Source organism: Dasypus novemcinctus, chromosome 2 (genome assembly GCF_030445035.2).
Source record: "Dasypus novemcinctus isolate mDasNov1 chromosome 2, mDasNov1.1.hap2, whole genome shotgun sequence".
Taxonomy (NCBI): domain Eukaryota; kingdom Metazoa; phylum Chordata; class Mammalia; order Cingulata; family Dasypodidae; genus Dasypus; species Dasypus novemcinctus.
In genome coordinates this window covers 199643138-199656161 of record NC_080674.1, presented here as the reverse complement: position 1 = coordinate 199656161, position 13024 = coordinate 199643138, and the positions used below count along the sequence as shown (strand labels likewise).

General features: G+C 39.4%; 1 long non-coding RNA gene across 4 annotated transcripts in view; it reads right to left on the bottom strand.

The window, feature by feature from the left end:
* The window catches only part of LOC101434481 (uncharacterized), a 78416-nt gene that overhangs the window by 34160 nt on the left and 31232 nt on the right, over window positions 1-13024 (bottom strand). The window contains exons 5-7 of one of the 4 annotated variants that reach the window (XR_009182426.2): window positions 4028-4275; window positions 1440-1597; window positions 248-347 (exon numbers count right to left, since the gene is read on the bottom strand). The exons of 2 other annotated variants lie outside the window; for them this stretch is intronic. This is a non-coding gene — a long non-coding RNA (uncharacterized lncRNA). The remainder of the gene's footprint in view (window positions 1-247; window positions 348-1439; window positions 1598-4027; window positions 4276-13024) is intronic. One more of the 4 variants, XR_011647281.1, reaches the window with a different exon arrangement.

Here is a 13024-nt window from a genome sequence, read left to right as displayed (position 1 = left end):
AGTTTACATGTGGGTGACTTCCACAGTCAGCACTTACACAAGGGTTTAATAGTATGATTCACTTGAACAAAAGACCAACTAAAAGAAACTGCCAATTTTAAAAACTATTACTGCACTAAAGATTTAAAAAAGGTATAGCATGATTTGAAAATTTTTTATCATTCTTCAAAAATGAAAAAAAGACAAACATAAAGTATGAAGTCTAATTAAGAAGCCAAAAATAATAGGAGTATATTGTACCACTTACTTTATAACGGGTAGAATCCCTGGTCCTAGGGATCTTAATATATCTTTAAAAACCATAAAATTCTTAAGGGTTATGATTAAAGGTAATTTCTTCTTTATGTCTACAAATAAAATTTAAAAAGAAGAACAGTTATGTTCATGTAAGTGAAGAATTGATACAAAATAATATTCTAGTGCATTCTTTTCCCAGATGATGGGCAAGTCTGTTTTCCATCTGACAGGGAGTACAGACAAATTCTCCTGGATGAATATAAACACTTTATGTTTCCTCACATAAAAATACATGTTTGCTACCTTTATTCTTTGCCACAGATTCTAACTTTTTCTCCCTCTGGAAGTGGAGATGCAGTGAACTAACAATGCATAGGGTTGACTGAGGGCTTGTTTTATGACTGTGTCAGGGGCGATAGTTTATATATACAAGAATGAAGCATGGCTCATATGGGCATTTTCACATACATTTGGACATCTTGTGAACTTAGTAACAATCAATGATATTGAATGAAGTAAACAACAGACATCCCTGCTGGTGAGCCATGTAAATTCCTTCTTATGTGCCCTAGTTTCACCTCAAAATATATCTGTTCACTGCAGAAGGTGTGAAACAGCAAATAAGTAAGAATCATTCTCTTATACCTCAAACATTGAGATTTTTTTTCCTTCTTTATTTTCTTTTAAATGTTACATTAAAAAAATATGAGGTCCCCGTTTACCCCCCACCCCCTTCACCTCACTCCTCCCACACCAACAATGTCTTCCATCATAGTGGCAAATTCACTGCACCTGGTGAATACATTTTTGAGCACTGCTGCACCACATTGACAGTGGTCTATACTGTAGTCTACACTCTCCCCCAATCCACACCGTGGACCATGGCAGGACACACAATGTCCAGCATCTGTCCCTGTAGCACCACCCAGGACAACTCCAAATCCTGTAAATGCCCCCATATCATATCTCTTCTTCTCTCTCCCTACCATCAGTAGCTACCATGGCCACTTTCTCCACATTGATGCTACAATTTCTTCCATTACTAATCACAACAGTTTCCCAACAGAACACCAGTAAGTCCATTCTAATCTATACTCTATTCCTCCATCCAGTGGACCCAGGGATGGTTATGTCCAGGCCCCCTCTACATCAAGAGGGGACTTAGATCCCACATGGATGATGGATGCAATTCTCCTACTTACAGTTGTAGGCACTCTTGGGTCCCTGGTGTAGTGGTTGACCTTCTTCACCTCCCTGTTGGCTGGCCGGGGTAAGTCCAATAAACCAGAGGGTAGGAGTTGCAAGTCTGTTGAGGCTCAGGGCCTGACTGTCACATGGACAGTACAGAGATTCAGGTGTCCTGAGTACACACAAACCCCAATGTCAACCACAGGTCTGGTAAAAGTAACAAAAGAGGCATGAGTAGAAAGGTCATATCTGAGTCCAACTCCATCACACCAGGAACACAAACTCCACAGTAGGGCCAACTGACATGGCACTGAACTTCAGAGTCATCTGCCATAACCATAGAACCTGTGGGTCTCTGTAGCCTTCAGGAGAATCAGTACCTGGGTTTCTATCTACTTTGGCTGTCTCTGGGACCCTGCTGAGGCGTGCATAAGCGCTACCCCTCTGATGACCTCCCAACTCTTTTTTGGAGACTCATAGCCATATAAATTCATTTGTCCTTTCCATTTCCCTTTTCTCCAAAGTCAAAAAGCAGTTTTTAACACCTGATATTACATGAAGCCTGAGACATTCCGCTGGTCTGAGTTGACCCTTTTATTCAAGGAATTTTTCTAGTTACATCATCTAGCTGGTGCTTGGTGTAATCCCTCAGTGCCAGGGAGGCTTATCCCCAGGAGTCATGTCCCACACTGGGGGGAAGGTAATGCATTTACATGCTGTGGTTGGCTTAGAGAGTGACCACATTTGAGAGGTAACTCTTAGGCACCCTGCAGCTCTAGGCCTAGTTCATATTTGAGGCACACAGTCTCATAGTCATATCCATCAGTATCAAGGACTCATTGTTGGACCATCCATCTTTTTTGGTCTTTGCCATTGCACTTGGGGAATTTTTGCTGTTCCATTGGGGAATGTGATAGAGCTCCCCTGGCTAGGAAATCAGCATCCCTCAGGTGTCATTTGTAACTGAAACCAGTATGAAAATATCCAAACATTTCTATGTACCTTTTATGTATACATGCCCTGGAGAACTCCCTCCCAACCATATGCCCCCTATCAATAACACCCCACATCAGTGTTCCTCCCCTGCCATAGTTGAACCTCTCTGTGGTCCAAAACGTCTTTAAAAAATGAAGCCTAATATATTGCCAGGTTCCATTAATAGTAAAATGGAATATAGTGATGGGTTTCAAGGTTAAATATGGAATACATACAAATTTAGAAAAACTAAATAAAAATAAATTGTGGTATCAAAAAATGAAAAAAAATGTAAAAGCTTTGTTTTTGATGTTTTGCCTTTCATTGGTGGTATAGGTGTTGCCCTGTATGTACAGTGGCCAGGCAGTTTCTTCCATTTCTTCCTCAGTGTCTACATCCTTTCTTTTTTTCCTAATTATTAAGTTTTTGTTCACATAAGTTTTAGATCGCAGTAATTCATATATACAATAGACGGTACTTCCACATATCCAACATCAAACCCTTTGTCCCTTCCCAAGGAATGATCTTTTTACATGTTTATATTATATTTGCTGCAGCTGATGTACAGATATTGAAACAATAGCTTTCAAACATGGTTCCATTTGGGTTTCCATCATGGTTTATATTTTAGACTATACAATTTTCTAAATTTGTAGTTATCTTATGTTTTACATTATGGCTTACATTTTAGCCTATAGACTTTTATACATTTTTGGTAAATTTAACGTGTCCTTTATCCATCATTGCATGATCTTGTGGAACACTTCCATTGCCCCACAATTACACTGATTCTATTCTCTTACCCCTTGAACATTGAGATTTAATATCTTCCTTCTCATAACTTTATATCCCATCTCCTACATGGAGCCTTCCTTGACTAATTAAAGAAGTGTCAAAATTGTCTTATGTTCCCTGCATCCTCAGTTCCTAACTCCTGAAAACTCACTTAATAGCCTTTTAATATACATCACTGGATACTCATTATAATGTATTTATATCAATATTCTGCCAATTGGATGCACTAGAGTCAGTGTGCATGGCTGGCGGAGAGAGAAGGGACTTTCTCCACCAGTTTTCTCCCTTTATCTTCAGTCCTACCTATCGTGGGTTGAATTGCATCCGCCTAAAAGATATATTCAAGTCTTAACTCCCTGTTCTCATGAGTGTGACTTTATTTGGAAAGTCTTTGAATATGTGGCTAATTAAGATGAGGCCCAACTCTGATATGGCTGGTTGTCTTATGAAAAGTGGTATAGCTAAACAGAGAGAAAAAGAGAGAAGATGTTTGTGTGAGGACAGAAGCAGATGTATCTACAAGACAAAGGAATCCCTGGAGGCACCAGAATCCAGGAAACAGACATGGAACGATCCTTCCCTAGAGACTTCAGAGGGACCATGATCCTGCTAACCTCCAGCATTATGAGAAAAAAAAGTTTCATTGCTTTAAGTTATCCAGTTCATGGCCCTTTGTTACAACAGCCTTATGAAACTAAGACAGCACCTATATTAGTTAGCCAAAGGGGTGCTGATGCAAAATACCAGAAATTGGTTGGTTTTTATAAAGGGTATTTATTTGGGGTAGGAGCTTACAGATACCAGGCCGTAAAGCATAAGTTACTTCCCTCACCAAACTCTATTTTCACGTTTGGAGCAAGATGGCTGCTGCCATCTGCAAGTATTCAGCTTCCTGGGTTCCTCTGGGCCCAGGTACTTAGTTTTCTCCACAAGGTCAGCAGTAGCCTATTAGGCTCTCTAAGCTTTGTCTCTCTCCACAAGGTCAGCTGTAGACTATTAGGTGAATGGCTCTGTCTCTCTCCGTGGTGCTCCAGCTTCAGAATCAAGCTCCAATACCAAAACTCCAGAGGAGTTTGGGTGCTAGAACACAAAGAAGGAAATACACAGTCAAATATGTGAAGAAAGAGAAAAGGCTCCAATAGACATGGCAGAGAGCTGGAAAGACAGATGCACTATTTGCCTGACAGTTTACAACTGGCCTTGTGGAGAGAGCAGAGACCACAGAGCCTTAAGAGGAAGAGAGAGGCTCAACCCTTGCAAATGTTAGCAGCCATCTTGCTCCAATACTTGGCAATAGACTTTGGTAAGGGATGTAATGTATGCTTTTTGGCCTGGTGACTAAGCTTCTAGTCCAAATAATTACCCTTTATAAATCCCAACAGATATCTGGTACTTTGCATCAGCACCCCTTTGGCTAACTAATATACCATCATTGCAGGATCATACAGAAGAATCTCACCACCTCAAATATACCCTGTGTTCCACCCAAACATCCCTACCCCCCCTTCCAATCCCTTGGCAACCACTATCTTTATATCAATGTTACAAGTTCTTCCATCAAGCAAAGATAGTAACTACAATAACAATAAATCTTCTTGGTCTCTGGTTACACTCCCCCCTTATTTTGTTTTCAATGTTGAGGAATTTGTGATTGTGTCCATTCTGACTGATTTAGGCTAAGAGGGAATTTAGATATTATGGGGCAGATGGAAGGAATTATATTGCTTGCAATTATAGATCCTCCTTGTTTTTTGTGATGGGACTTGTTCGTTATCATCATTTTGTTGGTTGTCCAGGGCAAACCCAAAGAACTGGAGAGTAGGAGTTCGTTGCAATTCTGTTGGGATTCAGGGCTCAACTGGCATATAAAAAGCCAAAGATTTAAGTCTCTGAGAAATATATTTAGCAGGTACATTGAAAAGTATAGGTTCAAATAAAAAGGGTAGAAAAATCATGATTAGGGGAATTATAAATGAGTTTAACTGTGTAATATTGGGGAAACAGATTATCATATATTGCCAAATAGAGGCCTCCAAAAGGGTGTTGATTTCATGAGGCTCTCTGCCTTGCCTGTCCTGTATGGACATCTTTAGAGCCCTTGGGACCATTCTTGTTTGAGACTTTGTTTATTGTGGAAGTTGGTGAAATCTGCCTGAGAACTGCAAAAGTGAAACCTCTGGAATGACCCCCCAGTTCACTTTTCTTTTTACTTTTATTTTTTACTTAGCTGTGAAAAACCCTTTTGTATTTAATGTTTCTCCCTTTTAGTAAAGGTCTTTTTCCAAATGCTTCATGAGATGGTGCTTCACAATAATCCCTTAGTGCCAAGGAGGCTCATCCCCAGGAGTCATGTCCTACATTGTGGGGAAGGTTTACATGCAGAGCTTGGCTTTGAGAAAGAGCATATTTGAATAATAAGGATGCTTTCAGGAGGTTACTCTTGTGCATTAATTATAATAAGGCTGTTTCATTTTTACAGGAATAAGGTTCATATGTACAAGCATTAAAATAGAGAACTTGGCATGTTGGTCTGTTTTCTTTTTTTAGACATGATTTATATATTCCACAGATTTCTGCCATTTTATTTAGGAAAGTAGCTGGGCTTCCCCAGAATGGAAGTTTAATATTTTCTTAGTGACTGTGTGGGCCTCTGTCTATTAAGAAACCATACCTATGACAACACAAACACATTCATATCACATAGAAGTGTGTTTTAGGCATATTTTCCCCCATATCATCACCCCACTATCAATACCCTGCACTAGTTACATACCTTTGTTATAGATCCTGAAAAAAGTCTTATATTTAGATTCTTTTTTTGTCTTTATTTATATTTTTAATATTACATTAAAAAAATATGAGGTCCCCATATACCCCCCACCACCCTCACCCACTTCTCCCCCCTTAACAACAATCTCCTCCATCATTGTGAGACATTCATTGTATTTGGCGAATACATCTCTGAACACCACTGCACCTCATGGTCAAAGGCCCACATTATGATGTGAGCCCACACTCTCCCATGTTCCACCCAGTGGGCCATGGGAGGACATACAATGTCTGGTAACTGTTCCTGCAGCATCACCCAGGACAACTCCAAGTTCCGAAAATGCCTCCAGGGCAATGCTGGCAGCATGGAATGAGTTAGGTAATGTTCTTTCTGTTTTGATTTTTTGGAAGAGTTTCAGCAGGATTGGTTTTAGTTCTTTCCGGAATGTTTTGTAGAATTCACCTGTGAAGCCATCTGGGCTCTTCTTAGTTGGGAGGTTTTTAATGATTGATTCTATCTCTTTACTTGTGATTGGTTTGTTGAGATCATCAATTTCTTCTTTCGTCAATATAGGCTGCTTATGTGTTTCTAGGAATTTGTCCATTTCCTCTGAATTGTCATTTTTATTGGAATATAGTTTTTCAAAGTATCCTCTTGTGATAATCTTTATTTCTGTGGGGTCAGTGGTGATATCTCCTTTCTCATTTCTTATTTTGTATATTTGCATCTTCTCTCTTTTCTTCTTTGTTACTCTAGTTAAGGGTTTGTCAATTTTATTGATCTCAAAGAACCAGGTCTTGGTCTTGTTTATCTTTTCAAATGCTTTCTTATTTTCTATTTCATTTAGTTCTGCTCTTATCTTTGATTTTTCTTTTGTTCTTCTTCCTGTGGGGTTACTTTGTTGTTTTTTTACTAATTCCTCCAAATGTGCAGTTAGTTCTTCAATCTTTGCTCTTTCTTCTTTTTTGATGTATGAATTTATGGCTATAAATTTCCCTCTCAGTACTGCTTTTGCTGAATCCCATAAGTTTTGGTATGTTGTGTTATCATTGTCATTAGTTTCAAGGTAGTTATTAATTTCTTTGAGATTTCCTCTTTGACCCACTGTTTTTCTAAGAGTGCGCTGTTTAATTTCCATATCTTGGTGTGAAATCTCGGTCTCTGGCCCTTGTAGATTTCCAGTTTCACTCCACTGTGGTCAGAGATATTATTTTATATGATTTCAATCTTTCTGAATTCATTGAGCCTTTCTTTGTGGCCTAGCATATGGTCTGTCTTGGAGAATGATCCATGTGCACTTGAGAAAAATGTATATCCTACAGTATTCGGGTGTAATGACCTGTATATGTCTCTTAGATCCAGCTCCTCTAATATACTGTTCAAATATTTTGTTTCTTTATTGATTCTGTTTTGAGATGTTCTGTCCAAAGTTGATAGTGGTGTATTAAAGTCTCTCACTATAATTGTAGAGGCATCTATTCTTTCACTTAGTGTTTCCAGTGTTTGCCTCACGTATTTGGAGGCACCCTTGTTAGGAGAGTACATATTTATGATTGTTCATTCTTCTTGAAAGATTGTCCCTTTCACTAATATGTAGTATCCTTCTTTGTCTCTCACAATTGTTTTGCATTTAAAGTCTATTTTGTCTGATATTAATATAGCTACTCCTGCCTTTTTATGGCTATTCAATGCTTGTAAGATTGTTTTCCAGCCATTCACTTTCAACCTCCATGAATCCCTGGGTCTAAGATGTGTTTCTTGTAGACAGCATATAGATGGGTCATATTTCCTTATCCAATTTCCCAGTCTGAATCTTTTGACAGCTGAATTTAATCCATTGACATTCAGTGTTATTACCTTCAAGAAATTATTTGTTAGCCATATTTTGTTTGGACTTCTATTTGTCATATTTTGTTCGTTTATTTCCTTCTCTTTTTGTCTTTTTTGTTGCTCTTACACTCTCCTCCAACTCTGCCTCTCCTGTTTTTTTCTTTCTTCCTGCAGAACTCCCTTTAGTATTTCTTGAAGGGCAGGGTTCTTGTTGGCATACTCTTTCAATTTCTGTTTATCTGTGAATATTTTGAACTCTCCATTATTTTTGAATGCTAGTTTAGCTGGGTAGAGTATTCTTGGTTGGAAATTTTTTTCTTTTAGTACCTCGACTATATCATACCACTGCTTTCTTGCCTCCATGGTTTCAGATGAGAAATCAGCACTTAAGTCTTATGGAGTCTCCCTTGTATGTGATGGTTCACTTTTCTCTTGCTGCTTTTAGAATTTTCTCTTTGTCTTGAGCATTGGATAATTTTACAAGTATATGTCTTGGGGTGGGCCTGTTGGGATTTATGGTGTTTGGTGTGCATTGTGCTTCCTGGACATGTACATCCATCTCTCTCAGTAGATTCAGGAAGTTTTCAGCCATTATTTCCTCCAACACCCCTTCTCTCCCCTTTCCCTTCTCTTCTCCTTCTGGTATGCCTATAATACGTATATTTGTGCATTTTGCATTGTCATTCAGGTCCCTAAGTCCTAGCTGGATTTTTTCTATCTTTTTATCAAGTAGTTCTACTATCTGTTTGATTTCAGATGTACTGTCTTCCACATCGCTAATTCTCTCCTCTGCCTCTTCTAATCTGCTGCTATTTGCTGAGAGTGTATTTTTGATTTCTTGAACTGTGGTGTTCATCACCATCATATGTTATCTTTTTGTGTATGTCTGCAATTTCCTCTCCAAGTGTTTTCTTCATATTGTTAATCTCTTCCTTTACTTCATTTACTTGGTCTCTAATATATGTTTTGAGATCTTTATTACTTGCCCGATGTTCTGCTCCCCTTCCTGGTTTTTAGTTTGTTTATTGGATTCAGCCATGTTTTCCTGATTATTGGTTTGGTTTTTAGTTTTTTGTTGCTGTCTGGTCATCATTTTATCTTGATGGGTTTAATCAGTTCCTTAGCTTCTTTGTCTAGTCTTAGGGGTTAATTAGTTGTTGTTTGTGCATAAGTGTTATGTCTTCTCTTTGTCACTTTGTTCTTCCTACTCTATTTTCTTGTTGCTGGCTAAGTTCACTTTGAAGGAAAATATTAGGGCCAGGGAAAGCAAAATGAGTAAGAAAAGAAAATGTATGAAGTAGTATTGGTAATAAATGTTAAAAGAGCACCAATATGAGATCTAGGAGAATGGGTATTAGATTCATGTAAGTTGTGTAGAGTTATAGCAGTAAGTAGAGTATCTATAATGAGAAAGTCAACTGAATATGGGGAGGAACATAGTATGAATTTAAAAGCCAGTGTTTTCATAAGAGAGGGAAAGAGAAAAAAAAGACAATAATATGTAAGAGTGGATAAAAGACAGAAAACAGAACAAAGGTATTAGAAATAAAAAGTTAGACAATTTGGGGGCCAAAGAAAGAGAGGTGGAATGTAAGAGAAACAGCAGATGATGGATGATAACAAGATATGGGGAAAAGGAGATAGTGTAGGTGGCCAAAATCAATTCACACAGAAAAGAGGAAATAGAGGATGAGGAAACACAGCAAATGTGAAGTGCTCCCTGCGACACCTATTATATAAATAAAATAAAATAAAACAAGAAGTAAAAGAGAGAAAAGAAAAAAAGAGAAGAGAAAAAGGGGGTGGGGAAAGAAAAGGGGGGGGGAGACAAGCAAGAAAAAGAAAAGGAAAAAAAAACTAAATAAATGAAAAAGGACCTTGGGGGATAAAATGGGAGAAAAGACCAGGAGACAATGCAATATTAGCAACCAAGACAAAAAAAGAAAAAAGAAAAAGAAAAAAAACACAAACGCCAAGGGCTAGGGTAATCAAGGACCTTAGATGGACCTCAGGGCGTGGTAGATTCAGGGATGGGAAGTCTGTGACACTGCAGACTCAAGGTGTGTGAGTCTCTGGAGCATGGGCCACCAGGGTTTAGGGGACACAGGCCTGGGAACCATGCATCCAGTTAACAGGGGGCCTGGGAGCACCACAGCACAACACAGCCTTCAGGGATCCCCGCAGCTGGGTGCCAGCCCTAGGGGGAGGGATCCCACCTGCAACCTCTGACCTCCATGTCAGAAAACCAAAATTCCACCTCTCACAAGAATCTCTTCTGTCACTATCTCACCAAATCGACATCCAGACACCTCCTGCCCTGCAAGCCCCCGAAACAGCTCGCTGGGAGTGCTGCTGCACTACAAAGATTTCAGGGACCACCGTGCATGGGCCACCAGCCCTAGGGGAAGGGGCTCCACCTAGAACTTCTGACCTCCATGTCAGAAATCGAAAGTTCCACTTCTTGCAAGAATCTCTTCTGTCACTGTCTCACCAAATCGACATCCAGACACTTCTTGCCCTGCAAGCCCCCAAAACAGCCCACTCAGGGTTTGGGAACACCCCACACAACAAAGATCCCAGGGATTGCTGCAGCCCGGCCGCCAGCCCTAGGGGGAGGGGCTCCACCCAGAACCTCTGACCTTCGAGTCAGAAACCCAAAATTCCACCTCTCGCAAGAATCTCCTCTGTCACTGTCTCACCAAATTGACTTCCAGACACCTCCCACCCTGCAAGCCCCCAAAACAGCCCACTCAGGGCTTGGGAACTCCCCAGTGCAGCAAAGACTTCAGGAATTGCAGCCGCCAGGCCGCCAGGCCCAGGAGGAAGGGTCCCGCCCTCAACCCCAACCTCCGTGAAAGAGACCCAAAATTCTACCTCTTGCAAGAATTTCCTCTGTCACCGTCCCACTAAATCAACATCCAGACACCTCCTGCCCTGCAATCACCCGAAACAGCCCAGTCCGGCAGGACTCTAACCCTACTCAACCGCTTCTTTCCAGGAGAGATTATGAGGTGCACTCACTCAGACACCATCTTGCCTCGCCTCCATATTTCAATTCTTAACCACAGTCCTTGGCCACCCCAGAATTCACTAGGTTATATAGTCCCCTAGCTTCCCTTCTAGCCTCATGGATAAGCCAAAATGTCCTCTTTCAACCACATTCACTCTCATATATCAGTGCTGTTAATTACATTCATATCACCATCACATTTCCAATCCATTACAATCAATCTACTCACAAATTCTGCACAGATTAATCATCAGCTCAAAAGTCTCTACTCAATTTTTAAAATGGGCAAGAAATTTGAATAGATTGTTCTCAAACAGAAGATAAATGAATGGCCAAAAAGCACACATAAAGATGCTCAATATAATTATTAGGGAAATGCAAATCAAAACCACAAAAAGATAACATTTCATACCCTCTAGGATGGCTGCTATTAAAAATACAGACAGTAACGAGTGTTGGAGAGGATGGAGAGATAGGAACTCTCATTCATCATTGGTAGTAGTGTAAAATGGTGCAGTCACTGCAGAAAACAGTTCAGCGGTTCCTCAGAAAATTAATTCTAGAATTACCATATAACCAAGCAATCCCACTTCTAGGTATATATTAAAAAATTGCATGCAGAGACTAGAACAGATATTTGCACACGAATCTTCAAAGCACCATTATTCATATTTGCCAAGAGATGGAAGCAACCAAGTAGCCAACAACAGTTGAATGGATAAACAAAATTTGGTGGGAAGTAGATGTGGTTCAACCAGTTGGATATCCACTTACTGCATGGGAGATCCCAGGTTTGGGTCATAGTACCTCGTAAAGAAGACAAGCAGACACAGACACCACCACCACAACTAGAGCTAGATGTTGCATTCCACTGCAAGGCGAGGTAGACATCCGCACCTTGCTGTAACAAGAGTTAGATGCTCCACCCATCACAACTAGCAGACACTTAAGCAAGCAGAGGCCACAGCCCCCAGGAAGCAGGTGTGGCTCAGGCTGTTGGGCATTTGCCTCTGATGTGGGAGTCCCAGGTTCGGTTGCCCATGCATCCTGGAGAAGGTGAGCAAACAAAGAGAACCACTGGCTGGGTGGGGGGGCAGATAAATTAAAAATAAATTAAGTAAAAAACAAACAAATAAATGTTAAAAGAAATTTTTGTGTATTCCATACAATGGAATATTTTCCAGCCATGAAAAGGAATGATGTTCCAATACATGCAACATCATGGAGGAACATTAAAAACATCATGTGAAGTGAATCAAGCCAGGTACAAAAGGACAAATATTGTAGGATCACAATGATATAAAATGATTAGAATAATTAAATTAATTGAGTAAGGAAATAGAATACAGGTTATCAGGGGATAGGGAGGCAGTAGGAATGGGTAGTTAATGCTTAATTGGTAAATAATTTCCAATTGGAGTAATGGAAAAGCTTTGGAAATGGATGGTGGTTACACTATGAATGTAATTATCACCACTGAATTATCTATTTGAATGTGGTTAAAAGGAGATATTTTAGGCTAAAAATCCCATAGGACTATACAGTCCAAACAGTGAACCCTAATATAAGCCAAGTACCATAGTCAATAGCACAATTGTAATAATGTTTTTCACAATTTTAACAAAGGTACCACTAATACAAAGTGTTAATAATTGGGGAGGGAAGGGTTATATGGAAACTCAGTACTTTCTGCATGACTTTTCTATAAACCTACAGCTTCTCTCTTAGAAATTATTATTATTTTAAAAAGTAAAACTTGTCTAGTTCCTGTCATCTGACTGGGCCTTAATTGATACACCCGAATATTATTTAGATATTTATATCACATCCAAAATAACAAAGGGTATAGCTCTTTCTTGAAAGTTCATTAATTAGAATACATTTCAAATTTCAAAGCAGGAAAGATGCTTAATAAAAACTACTTAACAATAATAGAATTATTGATTTCTTACTGGAGGAATCAATGGTAAGTCCTAAGCATTCAGAATTAAATGTCTGCTAAGATAATTCTGGGTATAGCTAAACAACACATCACTTGGCTTGGAAACAAGAACATTTTGCCCTTTCATAATCACAAGAACAAACTTCTTCATCTTTCCTTGGTCAGAACTCAGTCAGCCCATTTCAGGACAATCCTCCAAAACAGTGAGTGTGCTCTCCATTAGAATAGGGCCTGAACCAATAACTTCAGACTCTTTTGTGACATTTAACCATCAGAG